This window comes from Mustelus asterias, chromosome 2 (assembly GCF_964213995.1).
Source record: "Mustelus asterias chromosome 2, sMusAst1.hap1.1, whole genome shotgun sequence".
NCBI lineage: Eukaryota > Metazoa > Chordata > Chondrichthyes > Carcharhiniformes > Triakidae > Mustelus > Mustelus asterias.
Genome location: NC_135802.1, coordinates 65748618 through 65769803, shown reverse-complemented (window position 1 = coordinate 65769803; position 21186 = coordinate 65748618). Strand labels below are relative to the sequence as shown.

Here is a 21186-nt window from a genome sequence, read left to right as displayed (position 1 = left end):
ATATGGCACTTGACTAATCGATCGACAGTTCTGACGTGCTACGGCAAAAAACCACACTGATCTCCTCAGAAGACAAACAGGGGACATAACCAATAGAGTCCCATTCATCGTCCAATACTTCCCCGGAGTGGAGAAACTACAACATCTTCTTCAAAGCCTTTAACATGTCATCGATGAACATCTCGCCAAAGCCAGCCCCACACCTCCACTACTTGCCTTCAAACAACCACTCAACCTCAAACAGGCCATTGTTCGCAGCAAACTACCCAGCCTTCAGGAGAACAGCGAACACTACACCACACAACCCTGCCACAGCAACCTCTGCATTACGTGCCGGATCATCGGCCAAGATACCACCATCACACATGAGAACACCACCCATCAGGTACATGGTACATACTCATGCAACTCAGCCAACGTTGTCTATCTCATACGCTGCAGGAAAGGATGTCCTGAGGTCCGGTACATCGGCGAGACCATGCAGACGCTATGACAATGGATGAACGGACACCAATCGCCAGGCAGGAATGTTCCCTTCCAGTCAGGGCGTACTTCAGCAGTCAAGGGCATTCAGCCTCTGATCTTCAGGCAAACGTTCTCCAAAACGGCCTTCAAGACACATGACAACGCAGAATCGCTGAGCAGAAACTGATAGCCAAGTTCCACAAACATGAGGATGGTTTCAACCGGGATCTTGGGTTCATGTCACACTACTTGTAAGCCCCACCATACTGCCTGGGTTTGCAAAATCCTACGAACTGTTCTGGCTTGAGATACTTCACACCTCTTTAACCCATGATTATTCGTCTCTCCACACACACTGTCTATAGCTATAAAGATTTGATTACCTGTAAAGACTCATTTTCCAACCATTCTTCACATTCCAATCCGTAATTATCTTGCAATTGTGTCTTTGCCTATATATGTTGTGTTTGTGCTCCAAAAGCTCATGATTCCAAATATACCTGTTGGACTTTAACCTGGTGTTGTGGGATTTCTTCCTGTGCTCTTTTTGCTGGTACTGCATCTTCCATCCTCCATCAACTTGATTTCAACCAAAAATTCTGCTATCCACATTATTATGATACTGTGTTATTAATATATTTTATATTTGAGGAGGACTGCTTTAAGATGTAGTGTTTTGTTACAAGCAGTCAGTTTTTCTGGTAGGAATACAGCAAATGTTGGAAACAGGATAATTATTCATTTTAGCCATGTAAGTTTTCATTTGACAATGATTAATTAGCTATTGTTTACCAAAGAAAAGGACTCTCTCCAGCTACTGACCTCAGAAAGCTGTTTTCTCAGCTACAAACCTAACTCCTCCCTTTTCTAATAACACATGATTATATGACGCTGCATACCTAACTCACCTTCCATACTTCAATCAAGATATTCTAAAGCTTGGGACTGAAGGTACAGCCGCCAGTGTTGCGACAAAAGAAATGGGGTATGCACAAGAAGCACTAATTAGAGGAATGTAAAGCTCCTAAGGGTTCAGAGCTGACTGGGGGAACACAAGGGGGAAACTAGTGTGGGGGAGACCCAGTGCCGGGTTTAGGCATAAGCTAAACAAGCTACAGCTTAGGGCCTCACAATCCGCAGGAGCCTCACAAAATTTCAGAAGGTTTACAATGAAGAGAACATTTAAGAGCGGATACCAGAAAAGAAAAAGAAAGCACCAGCTTGAAGAGCAGCTCAAAAAATTACCAAAATCTATGAGAGAGATCAAGCCAGCCAAATGATAAATATGTAATCAGTAAATGCATTCATTTGAAAATAATTTGTATTTTTCACTTTAAATATCTTGCTATTAAATAATGAAAAGGCATAATTATGTTTTCAACTTTTTTGTGGCGACCCAAGGTCCTGTTTTGGTACGCACCTTTGTGAGACCTTTTGGTGTAACTTTTTAACAAGGGGCCTCCAAGCTTTATATAGCTTAGGGCCTCACCAAGTCTAAATCCGGCACTGGGGAGACCTCTGGGCAGGGGCAGGTTCAGTAGTTGGGGGAGTCTTGTGGGAGGAGTAGTCAGAGGATGGGTTCTGGGGGTTGGCAAGTCTGTATAATAGTTACCCAGAAGTTACAAGTAGTTCCAATCCTACTAACATTTTTGGGCAACTATTAATGCAACCCAGTCGGAACCATGCAAAGTTTGTGATTTAAATTGCATTTTTGGATGTTTCCCAATGTTGGCCGGTAGCTCGCTAAGGAAGGGCTTCCTCCTGAGTGAGAGGTTGAAATCCTGCCTGCAGCTAATTGACATTCAATTGAGCATGAAATGGCTGTGGGGCAGTTGGAGTCATCGGTTCTTTAAATGGCGGGATGGGAAAACCTGCCATTCTAAAAATCCTGGCCCCAAGTTTGTTTTACTATCAGCCACGGGAGGTGGTTTACAGTGTGGGGTTTTGAATGAAGGAAAACTGGTTGCATTCTTGGCTGTCTCCCTAAGGCTGATTCTTTTGATTTTTAAATATCTTTTGATGGAAGCTTCATCTTCAGGACCTCCTAAAAATAAAAAAAGAACCCCTTGAAAAGATCTCAAAATGAGCCCTAAAAATTAATTGGCCACTGATACAAGGGTATTTGTATTCTAATTAATCAGTTTACCTTGTGTACACTCATATGCACATTTTGGCTGCAGTTTCAGACCCAAACCCATCCATTTCCATTTTATTACTTTCTTCATCTTACTTTTTTTCTCTCTGCTCTTCTTACACCCTTCCTTTTGTCACTATGCTTCCTTTCATTTCTCCCTTTGTGGCTACTCTGGCTTCCCAAATTTCTATTTCAACCCTTCAACAGTTTTCAAACTTCCTTCTCTCGTGCCGCCGTGCTAGGCATAATTGCCTCTTAGGAAAGCCTACAACCTCTCCCTGTGTCCCTCTTGGCATTCTCCAAACCACCTGTTGCTGTCTCCTCAGTCACTCCAACTGCTCTATTCTACTCTCCTGCCAACGATCCTGACCAGTTGGGGGCTGAGTTTGCCAATCTCCTCCCTGTCCATTTCACCCTTCCCCAATGCTGTTCCCATGGACTCTGCCAGTGGACCAGATATCACTGCCCTCACACCAATTCCCTCCAAAAGGCTGATTCACTCGTGACCATGCCATCCATGAGTATATTGTGATGATTACATTGACAACATGGCCTTTATAGAAACCTGGCTGAAGAGGAGTGACACATTATGTCTAACTAAAGCTTTCCCTCCTGGCTATACCTTTCACCATTTGTGTCATGGTGATGTGGTTCTGAAAATCAAATTTCATCCTGATCTGTCCCCTCACTACTCTAACACTTTTTTCCCTCCTTTCAGCATCTCACCTTCTTCCATCTTCTCATTTAAAACCCTAGTTGTCTACCATTTACCCAAGTACTATGACAATTTTCTAAGTTAGCTCTCTTCATTGGTTTCCTTCTTCAGTCTCTGCACCAAACAATTTCTCATCCTTGACGATTCCAACCTATATCTCCCTAGTTCAGCAATCGTCACTTGTCCTACAACTCTCCCAGGTATCTGTGCTCCTCTAATTGCAGCTACTTGAAGATTCCTAATGTTAATTGCACCACCATTGGTGGCTGTACTTTCAGACATGTGGGACCTAAATTATGGAATTTACTCCCTAAACCTCTCCGTTCTTCTAAGTCAGGCTGCTCCTTTAAGACACTCCTTAAAATCTACCTCTTTGACATGGTCATTTGCCCTAATACCTCCTTATGAGACTTGATGCCATGCTTCTATGCATTGGGACATTTTATTATGTTACATTATTATAAATAAAAGCAGTTGTTGTCAAAATATTTAAACTGATTCAAACAAATCCATACATTATGGAGGTAGTCAGTTTTTTAATAGTTAACTCCTCCAAGTATTCACAAGGTCAGATGAGAGCAACATGACCTCCCCAAAAAGAATTACTGGAATAAAATTGCTGACTATGTTTGAATCACTTATCAGGTCAGGCAGTATTTGTGAAGACAGACAGAGTTACTGTTCTCGGTCAGTAATTTCATAAGAAAGTGATCAAAAGGCAGAAAGCAATCAGTTCTCATTGGAGGAGTAAGGTTAGGATAGGAGGGAAGTACTGAATGACATGCCACAGGATATAGATTTGAAACTGTTATATATTTAAGTAATTGCATGATTATTTTAAGAGTTAGTCATGTGATTTGATGGTGATTCATTGGGGTGTTGCTGATCAGTTTCAGTTTCTGTTCTGTGCAGTGCAGAGAATATCTTTTTCAAAAAACCTGTTGTGTGTTACCTTGAATCACCATGTGCAAACCATATCTTTTTCTTTGTGTTTAAAACCCACAACCCCTAACATAGTTAGGACCTTACAAAAAGAAAATTGGCGATGAGTCTGTCTTGTCGAGAACATCAAGAAAAAATCCTAAGGGGAAAAAAAGATTGTGGGTCTTCACAGTTTGAACATTAGAAGGCTAGGGAGAAGCAACAACAGGATTAAAGATTGAAATGCCAGTGGTGGCTGTATATGGAGATATGGAGAAAAAGCTCTTTGCGTGGCTTTAAAAGAGGGTTTTTTTCCCGATCAGAGAAGGGTAAGATTTTAGTTATTACCTGGCATACTTGAAAAAGAGGGATGGCTGGAGTCCTTTTAAAAAAAAGTACATCAAGTCAATGGTCTCCAGGGTAGAAAGAATACTGAGAAGACAGTAAAAGAAATATACTGAGTAGTCTCGAGTTGCTAGTGCCTGCAAGAGAAATGGTGGGTCAATTAGGATCCATGGGTCCTTTCAGTGAAGAAAATGAGTTATAAGTTCCTTTGCAGAGCATTTTCAGTATTGTACAAGTGAATAAAATTGCAAAGGAGTTTTTCATGCCAGCCTTTCTCAGTCGAATAGGAAGTAAAATCTTCAATTTGCTCCAGAGTTTGGTTCATCTAGCAAAGCCAGGAATCAAAACTTATGATGATTTGACAAAGATCCTTGAAGAACATTATTCTTCAAAGCCACTGATCATCGCAGAATGGTTCAGGTTCCACTGAAGGAATCTCAGTGTCAATGGAACTGGCTGCTAAATAGGCTTCACAATTTGGTGCAGGAATGAAGATCCATGAATTGGAAACTGCTCATAAGAAGTCAAAACAGCAACAGGTATGTCATTGTGCCAAAGTGGGCCAGTGAGTGAATGTCGGAGCAAGGATAGTCAATGCAAGAATTGTGCAAAATGTATTACATTCAAAAGTTTGTTGGGCTAGATCAGCTTCCCCTGAGAGGAATATTCAGAAGGGGAATCTGGGTACCAAAAAAAAGACCAAGTTGCATTCTACAGAAAGAATTTACAACATGAAAGAAAATAATTATGACTGTGAAGAAGAGAATGTCCAGAAATATGATGAAGAGCTCCAACTGAACGTTTTATCCATACAAGGTGAATCACATAGATTCTGGGTGATTCTGAAGTTAAGTGGACAATCTATTAGGATGTAGGTTGATACAGGGTTGCTGTATCTTTAATTCCTGAGATTACATACCAACAAAAGCTGAAGCACCTTCCTTTAAAACCAGCTAATGTTATTTTGAGGACATACATGGAAGAGATCGTGCTGTTAAAAGTTACATTGTGGTCAATGTAGAGTTGAATGGACAAACAGTGGAGTTGCCTCTCCATGTGGTCCATGGAAATTTTCCAACTCTATTTGGGAGATCATGGTTTAAGAAGATTAAGGTTAACTGGAGTGCTGTCAACTGATTGGTCGATGCTAAAAGAGACCTACAGCACCTCTGGATAAATAAAAAATGTATTTGAAGAAACACTTGGCTCAAGTGAAACTCATGATAAAGTCTCAAAGCAAGAGTGCAATTCCTCCCAAGGTCAAAGAAGAATTAAGACAACTTGTTAGCACTGATGTGTTAGAAATGGTTATAATGAGTGACTGAGCCATTGTACCAGTCAAGAAACCAAATTGTTTGGTTGATATTTGTGGTGATTTTAAAACAACCATAAATCCAGTGTTCTGTGCTGATCAACATCAATTGAGGATTTATTTGCTGGGTTATCATGTGGGCAGGAATTCCGCAAGATTGCCTTTTGGAATAACATCTGCACTAGCCCTATTCCAGAGTTCAATTGTTCAGATTTTAAGTAGTCTCTCTGGTGTACAATGTTACTTGGATGATATTCTAATTACAGGGTCCAGTGAACAAGAGCACTTGAATAATTTAGAAGCCACATTGGAATATCTTCAAGCACATGATCTGCACATAAAGAAAGAAAAGTGTTACTTTTTCCAGATGTCAATCCAGCATCTGGGTCAAATTATTGATTGTGCAAGCCTACATAGAGCACCTAAAAAGATGAACGCTACTTTAGAAGCACCACATCTGATGAATGTAACACAATTGAGGTCCTTTCTAGGATTAGTAAAATATTATGGCAAATTTGTTCCTAATTTAGCGACATTATTGAAGCAATTGCATAATTTACTATGCGTGCAACAGTCATGGGATTGGACAACAGAATGTGAAAAAGCATGCAAGGATTTCAAAGATCCTTTGCAGAAGTCTGGAGTATTGTTTTTTTTTAAATCTGAAGTTACCATTACTGATTGTTTGCAACACTTCACCTTATGGAGTAGAGACAATAGTTTCACATATTATGCCTTCAGGAGAAGAACGACCAATAGCTTTTGCTTTGCATACTCTGAATATGCTGAATCTAACTATACTCAGCTAAAAAAAAGTACATCATTTTTGGCATATGAAGGTTTCATCATTATTTATATGGTCGTCATTTCACAGTGACAGATCATCAACCCTTAATTTTGGGCTGCTTAGAGGCATAGTCATTAGCTGCTAGTTAATTGCTAAGATGGTCACTGATCTTATCTGCACACTCTTAGGATATAAAATATCAGTCAGAGTACCGTGTTAAGGTTGATGTATTATCACACTTACCTTTACCTATTGAGAGTGGATGCCACCAACTAGTTTTGCTAATATTCTTTATTTTTCACAAGTAGATCATTTCCTTGTGACAGCTTCTCAAGTTCAGAGACATACCAGAAATGATCCCATGATGGGGTAGGTGATGGATTTGGCATTGAAAGGAACAATAGTTGGAATGCATCATATGCCTCCTGATTTGAAATCATGTGTCAAGAAAGCTTGAGTTGACCATCCAATGTGGGTGTCTATTGTGGGGAATCCGAGTTATAATTCCTCCTAGTCTGCGTAGAAGAGCTCTTGAATAACTACATGTAGGACATCCTGGTATAGGCTGGATGAAGGAATTTGCACATACTTATTTTTGATGGCTGGGTCTGGATGCTCAGATTGAAGAAAAAGTGGGACAATGGTCAATGCTACTCACAGATAAGAAATACACCACATTTGTCTCCTCTACACCATTAGGAGTGGCCTAAAATGCCAAAGCAATGATTGCATGTAGATTTTTCTTATCCATTTCAGAGTTACATGTTCTTAGCCATAATTGATGCACACTCAGTGACCAGAAGTTATTGTTATGAAATCTACTAGGTCTGAACAAACCAGTGAAAACTTGATTAAACATTTGCAGGATTCGATAAACCAGAAAAAGATTGTTAGTTATAATGGCTTACAGTTTATTTTACAGGGAGTTTGAGGATTATCTCGAAGTAAATGGTATTCAGCATATAAAATCTGCACCTTATCATCCATCAACCAATGGATTTGCTGAAAGATTTGAACAATCCATGAAATATTCTTTAAAAGCTTCAAAAGAGCAAGACTCATTATCACGTTGTGTGAATAGATTTTTGGAAACACCACTCATGCAACTACCCAAAGTTTACCTGCATTATTGTTCTTAAAGAGAAAGTTGAGAACTATGTTTGAATTGTTATTAACTCCAGAAACTTGAGTGTCAACAACAATCTTAAGTTACTAGATGAGAAGTGAAGGCAAAACAATACTCATTTAAAGTAAAGTTTATTTATTAGTCACAAGTAGGCTTTCATTAACACTGCAATGAAGTTACTGTGAAATTCCCCTAGTCGTCATAGTCCGGTGCCTGTTTGGGTCAATGCACCTAACCAGCACGTCTTTCAGAATGTGGGAGGAAACCGGAGCACCCGGAGGATACAGATACAGGGAGAATGTGACCCAAGCCGGGAATCGAACCCAGGTCCCTGGCAATGAGGCAACAGTGCTAACCACTGTGCCACCCCTCGAGTGTTAGTGCGCAATTATGCATGATTGAGAAATGGGTACCAGCCATAGTTTTAGCAAAAACAGGTCCAATTTCTTACCTGGTTCAAACCGAAGGTGAACTAGTTTGTCAACACTATGCTGACCAATTGATATAATCTCAAAAGGATTTCTCAGTATCATCTCCAGAAGTTCAAACTTCTTTAGTCACTAGTGTTGTGAACACTACTATGGAAGACTTAGTTGAATTTGAGTTGCCTGATGATGGTGTTTATGCTCCTATACGGTGTGAGAATAATGAAAAGTTAGTCCCACGAGAAGAACTGTCTACTACTTACTTCTAGGGTCAGAACGTCAAAAGGAACCGAAGAGGATTGATGTCCTCCTTATAGACTTTCTCTTTGTTTGTTTATATTAATGATGCATGGTATTGTGTCTAGAGTATTATTGATCCCATGTATAACATCGTCGTAATCTGTTGTCATGACCATACAAGTACAGGGGGTGGGATGTTATATATTTAAATAGTTGCATGATTGATTTAAAAGCCGATGACATGATTTGATGATGGTTCATTAGGGTGTTGCACAGATTGCTGTTTAGTTTCAGTTTTTGTTCTGTGCAATGCCTTTCAATAAACCTGTTGTGTGTTACTTTGAATCAACATGTGCAAACCATGGGGGCGAGTCTCCCAGCCCGCTGCGCAGCTCTAGCAGCATAGTGGGCCAGGAAACTCAAGCACAGGCTGAATGGCGGGCTTCCTGTTGGGTACCATGACCTCTGCGACATGGCGTGGAGCTGTATGAATTATGCTAATGGGAATTAGCGGGCCCGGGTCTGAAGTCTCTGGGCCCAAAAGCATCTCCCCCTGTCAATGCCAGGAATGTTTCACTCCAACGGAGTTTACAACAGCTCCCCATTAGCGGGGAGCTGGCGGCCTGACTCCGCTGGAGTGAAGGGGGGCCATGGAGGCCCCTCAGGATGTCAGGTGCGCCCCCTGGGCATTGCTAGCTTGGCAGTGCCAGCCTGGCCCCTGGCACTGTCCAAGGGTCAAAGTGGCAATGTCCAGGGGGCACCTTGGCACTGCCCACCAGGCCTCTGGGGGTGATCAGAGGGGGTGGGGAGGAGGTCCAGATGCCACTCTGCACTTTGAATCAGTGACAGAGGGAGGGAGGCCAGCGATCGGGACTGCCGGGAGGAGTGGGGAGATTGAGGCTGGCCGGGTGCGGGAAGTTCAAGGCTGGCCCAGACAGGGGTTGGGGGGCTCTGCAAGGCAGCCATCCAGGGTTGCTGTGCTGGCCAGTGATCGGGAGGCCAACAGTGCTGGGCTACTGCGCATGCACCGATCTCGGTGCTGACAGATCAGCGCATGCGCAGTGGCCCGCTCAGCGCTATGCCGCCGGCCTCTCCAGCAGGAATAGGCCTGCCTCCAGATTTTTAATGGGTTTCACGCTAGTGCACTCTGCAGTGCACAGAGTGTGGGGGATTCATTTTGAAAATCCTGCTGAAAAAACCAGCAGGATTTACTCGTTTGTACACGAATTCGGCATTTAGAAATTTTTTGAGAGAATCCCATCTCATGTGGGCGGCACGGTGGCACAATTGTTAGCACTGCTGCCTCACAGCACCAGGGACCTGGGTTCAATTCCGGCCTCACGCCAGTTTGTGTGGAGTTTGCACATTCTCCCCGTGTCTGCAAGGGTTTCCTCCCACAGTCCAAAGCTGTGTAGGTTAGGTTGATTGGCCATGCTAAATTGACTCTAGTGTTAGGGGATTAGCAGGGTAAATATGTGGGGTTACGGGAATAGGGCCTGGGTGGGATTGTGGTCAGTGCAGACTCAATGGGCTGAATGGCCTCCTTCTGCACTGTAGGGATTCTACAATGATTTCTTTTTGTTCCTGTTTAAAACCCACAACCTCTAACATAGTTAGGGCATTACAGAAACCACTATTGTTCTTCAATGACTTAAACAAGCTACACTCAGGAACGCATGTACACCATGAATGGACCTGAAATAGCTTAGAATCAATTGGAAGGAGACTTAGGAATCTTAGTAAGGTACTAAACACATCCAACCCATGCAGAGCAGAGATCAATAAACCCAATACCTGATTGAAATACATTGCTAAACTGTTGAATACAGATCAAGGAAATTATAATCAAACTACACAGTGCTCTGATCAGACAACAACTTGAGTAGTCTCCAGTTCTGTTCACTGAGACAGGAGTGACAAACACGGGAGGTCATGTGAAAAAGCCAACACGCTGATGCCAGGTTTGAGAGATAAGGAGATGAGAGTTAAGCTTTTCTCCCGGAAATAAAGTTACGCAACTCATTAGGTGATCTTATGTAAAATAGGACATATGAAAGAACGATTAAATCCAGATAGTTACTTTACGTGAAACTTTAGGAATAGTACAAGGGGCGTTATGATCCCGTTAGGGCTCATTAACATTTAAAAATAAATCTGAATACTTTTTACCCAATAGAACAACACAAAATTTCACTTTTTTAAAACAAACTTTATTGCATACAAAAGACTTGAACAAAACAAACATGATTAGCTTAACAATATTGTTTAAATATGTTATGCACTCATATTTACTTCCCACTTTTCTCAAGAGTCCATCGTAAAATCCATAAACCTTAAGATTTTTACTTCTGTAGGGACCACCCACAAATGTGCTACTGTCCTCTGGAGAATTTTCTTTTTATCACCAGCTATTCACATGAAATCATTTTTTTCATTTACCCTCTTTTGACTGCGGAGGTTTTGGCTGTGATCTTACCGGCTTATCCTGCCGGTCGATTGGTGAGGTGAGCCGATAAGATAGGGTGAGAAATGGAAAATCAGGATCGAGCCTGGTTTTTCACCTCTCTCAATCATACCAGCACTGATTTGTCAGCAAAGTCAGCTTCACATCCGATTTAAATATTCATGATAGTATTTAAATATCACTAGTGAGTTCCAGGCTCTATCATCCGGGCTCACTTGAACTTACCCATCACCGACGAGAATCACGAAGGCGCCGGAGCAAAGCAACTTCTTGCAGCTGTGCCCAGCATACCTTCTAATTCTTTTACTCTCGTTCTAAGCTTCTAAAACTTCATTCTAACTCTTTTAAACTCTCTAACAATCCTTTAATTCAATTTCTTCCATGACTGTAACATTACATTCTGCACTCTCGTTTCCTTCTCTATGAACAGTATGCTTTGTCTGTATAGCGCGCAAGAAACAATACTTTTCGCTGTATGTTAATACATGTGACAATAATAGATCAAGTCAAATCAAATAGTCCCCACCAATGGGGACCAGATGTGATCGCCTCGCCAGGTGATCGGGGCCATTGAAGGCCCCCAGGTGGTTGGGAGCAGGGTCACGCAGTGTCCCTATTCAAGGGGAGGGGGTGTGGGCTATGTCAGGGGGAGGGGGGGTGGTGCAGCACAGGGAAAAATCGACAGCAGGTCCCGATGTCCGTTGGGGGGGGTTGACAGTGCACTGGGAGATTGGGGCACCTGCGCAATGGTGCCCCAAGGGCTCAGCAGCCGGCATCACAGCGAGATTAAGCTCTACCTCCCTGCAACTGCCACTGGCGAGAATTGCATCCTGACTTTTTTAAAAACTAAATGCCGTACGATTGTAATTGGGAGCTCAGCCAAAACATTGGCACCGTTCTCTTGTTTTCTGCTCATTCGGCACTTAGAATTTTTGTCACAAAATTCCACCCTTTGTCTCTTTTTCTAGTTACTTTGTGAATATTTCCAAGCTAATCTACTGCCAACTTTATATTTTCCAATGAAACACTGAGGCCTACTGTAGATTTCCTATTAGCTTAAAGCTAGGCCATCTTCCAGCTTTTGTTCCTCACAAGATTCAAACTGGGGTTAAGCCTCACCCACCTTCCACATGGTTAATGATGAAGTTAGTACTTTGCTTACAAAATTGAGTGTATGTCTGTTTAACTGTGTACTTTTGGCTAACTCCTCCAGTGTGTTGCAAACCACACAAGGTCCAAACTGTAACTACAAACATCTCCCGGCAAACACCCAGATAAATTAAAACGAGAAAGCCTTCCAAAACTTCACTTATTTCCACAATGATGTAGTCTGCTCTGGGCTATCTTCAAATTGACTTGCATGCCAATTACCGCGAATGTACAATTTTTCCAACTAATCAAGCCCATCTGTTCTTTTATAGCTTTATGTCTTCTGACTATTAAACAGATATGGGTAAACTTTTGAACTTAGATGTTCTGGAAAGCCCTAAAGCCCAGTATTTTATTTACCTGTTAAAATAACAGAACTAAACATTACCTCTAAAATATTAACACAGTCAATGAACTATGCAGATATTTGCAACAGGGAACATAGTTTCAAACCAAAAAGCACTTTAAGACAGAAAACAAGAAGCCATTTGTCACCCAGAAAGTAATCAATTCTTGGGATAAATTTCCAGATAGATTGCTGGAGCTAAAATCCCTGGATACCTTGAAGAAACAATACAACAATGGGGTGGCGAGGGGGAAAATTCAGCAGAGGGCTTCTGGTTGAATTAACTAATATGAATTAAGTGATTTCCTCTTGAGCTTTTGAAAAATTAACTGATTGTTATTCTTAACAGACTCAGTCATAAACTGTCCCTAAGCTATTAAAACTTAGCCTTTAATTTGTTTGCTTGTCTTGTCTTTTCATATTAGAGCAAAAATTCAGAGTAGAGCAAAAGACACAGCCATAGACCTCCAAAGTGTCTATCCTTCATGTGTACGTTAGAATAGAGTACAGGCCATTTGTTCGTGCACAAAATTGCACTTTCTATTTCTTAAAATATTGTGATTCATCTTGGAAGCTGGCTAGCTACACAAACAACAATATGCATATAGTACCTTTAATGTGCTAAACTATCCCAAAGTGCTTCACAGGAGTACACAGAAAATGGCGCGAATAGGAATTTATCTCCATATCTGTATTTTAGTTGAAAGCTTGCACATATTATAAGAATCCACACAGTTTCCCTAGCGAAGGATGAAGAACCAATAAGATCCATAGGAACATTGGACTTAGGAGGAGTAGGCCATTTAGAGCCTTGAGCCTGCTCTGCCATTCAATAAAATCATGACTGATCTGGTTGTGGTCTCAATTCCGCCCCATTATCATTGTCTCCCTTGTCTATCAAAAATCTATCTAAACCAGCCTTCACAGTTCTCTGGGGGAGAGAATTCCACTTACTAATGACTGTCTAGAAAAAAAGAATGATCTTCATCTCCGCCTTAAATGGAGTCCTCCTATTTTTAAACTGTGTCCCTAGTTCTAGTCTGTTCCACTACAGGAAACATCTGTCAGGGAACCTTATCAAGTACCCTCAGGATCTTGTGTGTTTCAATAAGATCATCTCTCATTCTTCTAAACTCCGATGGCTCAACCTGTTCAAATTTTCTTCATAAGGCCTTCATTCCAGGCATGAATTGAGTAAATCTTCCCTGAACTGGTTCTAACACAATTACATTATTTTTCAAATAAGGAGATAAAACTGTACACAGTGCTCCAGATGTGGTCTCACCAAGGCCTTGTTCAGCTGCAGCAAAACCTCCCTACTTTTATATTCCATTCCCATTGCAATAAATGCCAACATTCCATTTACCTTCCTAATCACTTGCAGTACATGCATACCTTCGTGATATGTGCAGCAGGACATTCAAAATCCTCTGTACCACTGAGTTTTTTTTTAGCCTCCCTCCATTTAAATAGTATACTGCTTTTTTATTTTTCTTACCAAAGAAATAGTATTGTCCTCAATTATTTGAATGGGAACAAATAATCTAAAAACAAAGGTCTTGTGGCTCAGTGGGTAGTGTCCCTGCCTCTGAGCCAAAAGCTCTGGGTTCAAATCTCACGATGTGGAGATGTCGGCATTGGACTGGGGTAAACACAGTAAGAAGTCTCACAACACCAGGTTAAAGTCCAACAGGTTTATTTGGTAGCAAAAGCCACTAGCTTTTGGAGCACTGCTCCTTCATCAGGTGAGTGGGATTTCAGTTCACAAACGGGGCATATAAAGACACAAACTCAATTTACAAAATAATGGCAGCGCTCTGAAAGCTAGTGGCTTTTGCTACCAAATAAACCTGTTGGACTTTAACCTGGTGTTGTGAGACTTCAAATTTCACTCCAGGACTTGACAGCCAAGGAAGATGCATTTGCAAAGTGGCCGAATAGGCTAAGTACCAACTTGTAAATCCTTCCAATACACACCAATGGCAAGAATGGGTCAGGCGTTGGATGGAAATAAATTGGAGTCTTTACCATCACTACAATCAGGCTACAACCTGCAACTTGTGGACTCCACTGATAGGCTTTCGGGCTCATTTGGTGTGGATCACATTGGTGCCAGCAACACGAAGCCCAATCCCTGCTCCCACCTGGGTGGATTTGGGACCTGTCTCATTGCCTTATCTGTGATGGAGGTTGTGGTACTGTGGGTCAGACCTGCCTTCAGACAGAGAACTGAAGTAAAATCTAAAATAAGTCAACTGTAAGTAAGCACCAATCTAAGTCCAGTGAAATATTGCAACATGCTCAACTAATGAATAGAAATAAATGCTTGTTTAGTTTTTAATCTAAACATTTTCAACAATATCTTGTTTAAGAATAAGGCTGCAATACAAATTAAAAATATCTTAAACTAAATCCACATATTTCCTGAGGGTATTGACACTTGCAGATACATGTGCTATTGCTCTCATGAGTTAAGTATCAAACTATTCGACCAAGACGAGGATCACAAGTCAAGTCTGATCCGATGACGACAGGACAGGCAATTCCACCGCCCCTCCCCCCCCCTCAACAGAAGTCAAAAAGGAACAGTAACTCCCAAACCCGGGGGAAGCTTAGGCCAATTGCGGTCCCCCACCAAATGGAATTCATTTTAATGTACAAGTTAAATGTATTACAATCAGTATGCTCATCCTGAAACACGGGGCGGATTCGGGACATGAAATGAGTAATCTTCCACCACCGCAACTTGCTCAAAACTGGAAATGCAACAGCAGCAATAGTCGGTGCCAAGCAGCCAATGGTCATCGGAGTCCTGATTTCAGGCTGGGGGGGGGAAAACAAGGGACTATAAATAGAAACCCGCGCGTTACATTCCGAGATTACACGCACACATAGCCCGGGGTTTCTCTTGACGCCACGTATTGTGGTAGTTCCACCCTGGCACTCCCAAGTTCCTTGAATTCGAGTTGCTCAACCCTCGGCAGAAGCAGAGGGAAAAAAAAATCACCCTAAAATACACTCACACACAAAGAAACACCACATGTTCAACGTCCCACACTCCCGTGCGAGCCCTGTGCGGATTGGAGGGAAGTAGGCGGCCGTCCCGCCAACCGGAGCAGGCCTTGTTGTTGGGGTTCAGCAAAGTTTGATTGGATTGGCTGCGCTCTTTTCGCGCCCGATCTGTGTAGCCGGGCGGAGAACGAAGACAAAAGAGAGAAAGGAAAAAGAAGAGAGTGGAGAACCCGGCGCCGAGTGAGAGCGGGACACCATAGAGGCACAGGCGGCGGGCGAGCGAGAGAAAGAGAGAGAGACGGACGTCTGCCGCCCCGACCACCACCTCGGCCGGGCCAGCCAACTCACCAGGTTGAAAACTCTTCCCAAAGTTTCGCCTCCCAAGTTTATAAGCCCCAGCAGCTCTGTCGGCGGCAGAGGAGGAGAAGGAGAAGAGCAAGGGTCAGTTTATCTCTCTCCAGGTAAAAAAAACGAGGCGGATTAAGAGCTGCCACTGTATAATTCATTTTCGGTCTGGTTTGCGGCGGGTGGGAGTTCTGGGCTGACTGTTTGGGGGGGGGGGGGGGGGGGGTTGAATTCAAACGGTCGCCGCTCGCGGAAAGCGTTTGGAATCCGCGCGCTCGCCACGTTCCACCCCCCCGGAGAATCAGCGCAGTGTCCAGTCCAGGGACATGTCCCCCCCCCCCCATCAATGTTTATCAATAACAGGGACAATTCAGACACTGATCCAATCACACTGTCTGTAGCTGAAAGGTCTTTAGTTTAATCTGTCACTCGGGAGGATAGGTTCAGCCACAGCTCCCGTTTTATCAGCTGCTAGGTTTAGCCTTCCGAATCGGTGGTAAACTTTTTTCTTGTGTATTAAAAATTGGTGTCTCTCCCCCACCCCCCAATATCTGTGGCTCACAGGCACTTTCTCCTGCTGGTAGTTAAATTAGAGCACGGTGATTAACTCGGTGACAAGAGGAGGCACGATGACAAAACCCAGAGTCATCAAGTGGGATGCGATAAGTAGGAGGGGAAAATATAACAAGGCTGTAGGGGGGAGGGAAAGAACAGAAGGTTGATACTAATGTGTCAGAGAGCAGTCACAGGCAGACTGGTCTCCTCCAGACAGGGGAGCTAAAAGCAAAACGGCTTGACAAACCAGTCGACTTAATGGCATTGATAGGAAGGATAAAAAGTGACAGAACACCAGGCAGCACAAAAATGAGGTCAGCATGGATTCTGCTTAATGAGACTAAGAAGTGCACAAGTGTAATGCAGTTTATGTCATACTGAGATTTTTAGAAGACCTTCAGGAGGATATAAATACTGACTCATGACAAATGTTTGGCATAGGGAGCCAGAGAACAAATGACGCAATAGATAGAAAATAAGGGTCAAGGTAGTTATTCAAATTGGAGGGGGGTAGAAAGTAGTATTCCACATGAATCAGTGTTGTTTCAATGGGTTTAATATTCAAAAGGAGTGAAGTTGCATTAAACTGGTATTGGCCACCAGAATACTTTGTGCAGACTCTTCTACAAAAAGCACAGAGTTACTGGAGAACGAGACCAGAACATACTAAATACAGCAATTGGGAAATATTGAACAGGTTGGAGCTTTCCTTTTGGGAAGGCAGAGGTAATCTGAAATTTGGTTCGATAGGACTGATGGAGAATGTTTCCACCTGTAGAATTCAAAAGCACGGGTCACAGATGAGATGTTGAAGCCCTGTCTACTCTCTCAGGTGACATAAATGAGCTATTTGGCATTATTTTTAAAACAAGAATGGTGCCCAGGCCACTAATCCAGGCATTATCTTGATTCATCCCTCAATCAACATCCCAAAAACAGATTTTGTGATTTGATTTGCTTTATTATTGTCACGTGTATTAGCATACAGTGAAAAGTATTGTTTTTTGCACGTCATACAGACAAAGCATACCGTTCATAGAGAAGGAAATGAGAGAGTGCAGAATGTAGTGTTACAGTCATAGCTAGGGTGTAGTGAAAGATCAACTTAATGCAAGGTAGCTTCATTCAAAAGTCTGATGGCAGCAGGAAAGAAGCTGTCCTTGAGTCGGTTGGTACATGACTTTAGTATCTTTTTCCCGATGGAAGAAGGTGGAAGAGAGAATGTCCGGGGTGCATGGGGTCCATAATTATGCTGGCTGCTTTTCCAAGGCAGTGGGAAGTGTAGACAGGGTCAATGGATGGGAGGCTGGTTTGCATGATGGATTGGGCTACATTCACGATCTTTTGTAGTTTCTTGCGGTCTTGGGCAGAGCAGGAGCCATACCAAGCTGTGATACAACCAGAAAGAATGCTTTCTATGGTGCATCTGTAAATTTTGGTGAGAGTCGTAGCTGACATGCCAAATTTCTTTAGTCTTCTGAGAAAGTAGAGGCTTGGTGGGCTTCCTTAAATATAGTGTCAGCGTGGGGGGGGGGGGGAAGAGAGAGAGAGAGAGAACCAGGACGGGTTGTTGGTGATCTGCACACTTAAAAACCTGAAGCTCTCGGCCCTTTCTACTTCGTCCCCGTTGATGTCGACAGGGGCATGTTCTCTATGCTTCCTGAAGTTGGTAACAATCTCCTTCGTTTTGTTGGCATTGAGGGAGAGATTATTGTTGCTGCAGCAGTTCACCAGATTCTCTATCTCATTTCTGTGCTCTGTCTCATCATTGTTTGAGATCCCACCCACTACAGTGATGTCGTCAGCAATCTTGAAAATCGAGTTGGAGGGGAATTTGGCCACACAGTCATAGGTGTATGAGGAGTATAGTGAAGAAGGTGTTGTTGCCTATCCTTACTGATTGTGGTCTGTGGGTTAGGAAGTTCAGGATCCAGTTGCGAAGGGAGGAGCCGAGGTCCAGGCCATGGAGTTTGGAGATGAGTTTCGTAGTAATAATGACATTGAAGGTTGAACTGTAGTCAATAAAGAGGAGTCTGACATAGGTGTCTTTGTTATCTAGGTGTTCCAGGTTTGAGTACAGGGCCAGGGAGACGGTGTCTGCTGTGGACCTGTTGGGGCAGTAGGCGAACTGTAATGGATCCATGCAATCTGGTAGGCTGGAATTGATTCGTACCATGACTAGCCTTTTGAAGCACTTCATAATGATGGATGTCAATGCCACTGGATGATAGTCTTTAAGGCATGCTGCTCGTAATCACATAACTGTTTGTGAGTTAGCTGTGTTCGATTTGATTGTTGTGGTTCTTTCATTTCAACTGCAGCTGCACTTCAAAAATACTTAATTTCTTGTTCAGCACTTCAGGGTGCCCAGTGGTCATGAAAGGTTCTGTTTGCATGTAAGCCTTCTAAATAGAAGATACTTAATACGTCCGATGGGGAAATTTTCTGTCCCCAGTTAGAATGTAAAACTTGAAATCCCAAGAAATGGCTGAGGCAAATAGCTGAGATACTTTCATGAGGAAACTGGATGAATGCATGAGAGAGAGGGGATAGAAGATATACTGAAAGACTGAGGTGATGCAGATGGAATGTGAGGAGGCTTGGAGTATAAACACCAGCACTGATTGACCTGTTTCTACAGACGATTGCTGTTTTGTTCACAATATAGGTCAAAAAGCCAGGGATACTTCAGTCGAAATGCATAAGAGTTGTACTTAAATGAGAAAAAGCTCTTGTGAGCATGACGTACTTTAATTGAGTTCATTATCCTGATGTCAAGTCATTTAGGTTTGTTTTGTGATTCTTTGAATTTGAATAGGTCTCTGTAACAGAAGCACTAAAGAACTATTTCTTCTGATGGAGGCATTCCAAAATAAGCGAACATTTTTAGAGCTAGGCCAGTTGCGTGTGAGATCAGAAACACTGTTTTACACACACTATTGGAAATCTGGAATTTGCTGTTCCTATGGCTAAATAGAGTTGGGATACAGATAAATGGCAGAACTGGCTCAAAGGGTTGAGCACTCTGCTCGAAAAAAGAAAATAGGAGAATGTCATTCTGCCCCTTGAGCCTGCTGTGCCATTCAATATGTGGAGATGCTGGCGTTGGACTGGGGTGAACACAGTAAGGAGTCTCACAACACCAGGTTAAAGTCCAACAGGTTTATTTGGTAGCAAATACCATTTAATATGATCATGGCTGATCTTCTAGCTCAATGTCATACTCCTGCTCTGCCCCATACCCTTAATAGCTTTTGAATCTAAAATCTGTTTCCACATTACAGCCTAATGTGGTAAAGAATTCCACAATTTCACCGCCCTGTGCATGAAGTTTTTTTTCTCACCTCAGCCCAAAACACCTTGTTTTAGACTGCCCAAGCCTAAGGAAACTTCAGCCCTGTCAGAATTTTACGTTTCAATGCAATCCCATTCATTTTTCTAAACTTGAATGAATGCAGACCTAGTTGACACAATCTCTCCATGTACAACAATCCTGCCATCTCCGGAATCATCCTGATGAGCCTTAGTTGCACTCCATCTATGACTAGTATATCCTTTTAGGATTTAATTTTCTCTTCTGCCTATGTTCCTAATTTAATTGTGCCTTCTCTCCTTGTTCTTACTGATTACCTCAGCGGGAGTGGATTGGAAAGTAAAATTAATTGCTTCAAAATTTTTAACAAGTTCTGTAGCTAAGGATGGATTTAAGCTTCTTTGGAACAGGCAGCCTGCAATATCATGATTCCTTTAAATAGTTAATTTGAAAATAAATACTGACTACTCGAAGCAAAATGTAAGGTAAAATGTCTACAGTGAAGAGGAAAGTAAAATGGGAATTTAAATATTAACTTCAAATGTCCTCCATTGAATCTCAGAGCAGATTTGGAGTGCTAAATGGCCTACACATTAAAAAATGGTAATCTTAATGAAGGTGGAGTTTCTATGGAAGGTTAAACCAGTTTGGTAGAATGGCTATCTCCTGAACATTGTCATTTCTTGATACTCTTGACTTTTTTATTCATGAAGTTGAAGATAATGCGGGTTAGTGTAAAATAAATACTAACTTAAGTGGCATTCTTCACCTTATTATCTCTACTGATCGAAGATAGAATTCCACAGAATGTCGCCCTTCTTGGTAATCTGACATTTGGTTACAGCCTCTGACATTGAGTTTGATGTTACTGCTTGGCCACAGCTAACTTGAGCCTCAATATGTATTTCCTGAGTGATTCCCTATATTCATTATCATCAACTGCAATGACTATCAGCATTTCATTCTAATTTAAAATGTTGTTTTAAGTTCAACCCAAGTTTGACAAGATGCAATCTTTAACATAGAAACTGGAAGCAGGAGCAGGCCCTTTGGGCCTACTCGGCCATTCATTATGATCATGGCTGATCATCAAATTCAATATCCTGATTTACCCAGCCTGCCGCCGCACCCCCCCCCCCCCCCCAATATCCTTTGATCCCTTTAGCCCCATGAGCTATATCTAATTTCTCCTTGAAATTACACAATGTTTTGGCCTCAACTACTTTCTGTGGTAGTGAATTCCACACATTTAACACTCTGGGTGAAGAAATTTCTCCTCACCTCAGTTCTAAAAGGTTTACCCCTTATCCTCAAATTATGACCCCTTGTTCTGGACTCCCCATCATTGGGAACATTCTTCTTGAATCTACCCTGTTAGAATTTTATAAGTTAACAGGAATGCTTTTCTGTATTCTCTAAGTAGAATGCACACCTTGACTCTTGTCAATAGATGGCATAATACCAGTAAATGGTAGCTGCTGTTTAAATTCAAGATGCAAAAGTTTGGAAGAAATAAAGCTTTGCCCAATAAA

At 42.1% G+C, this 21186-nt stretch overlaps 1 protein-coding gene across 4 annotated transcripts in view; it reads left to right on the top strand.

Moving 5' to 3' along the window:
- The first annotated feature begins 15345 nt into the window (after positions 1 to 15345).
- Positions 15346 to 21186, top strand: part of ezh2 (enhancer of zeste 2 polycomb repressive complex 2 subunit) — a 93887-nt gene continuing 88046 nt past the window's right edge. For 2 of the 4 annotated variants that reach the window (XM_078236545.1, XM_078236527.1), the window contains exons 1-2: positions 15600 to 15902; positions 18401 to 18492. The gene's annotated coding sequence lies outside the window, so the exon portion shown is untranslated. Of the gene's footprint in view, positions 15903 to 18400; positions 18493 to 21186 lie in introns of all 4 variants that reach the window. The other 2 variants (XM_078236538.1, XM_078236518.1) reach the window with 2 other exon arrangements.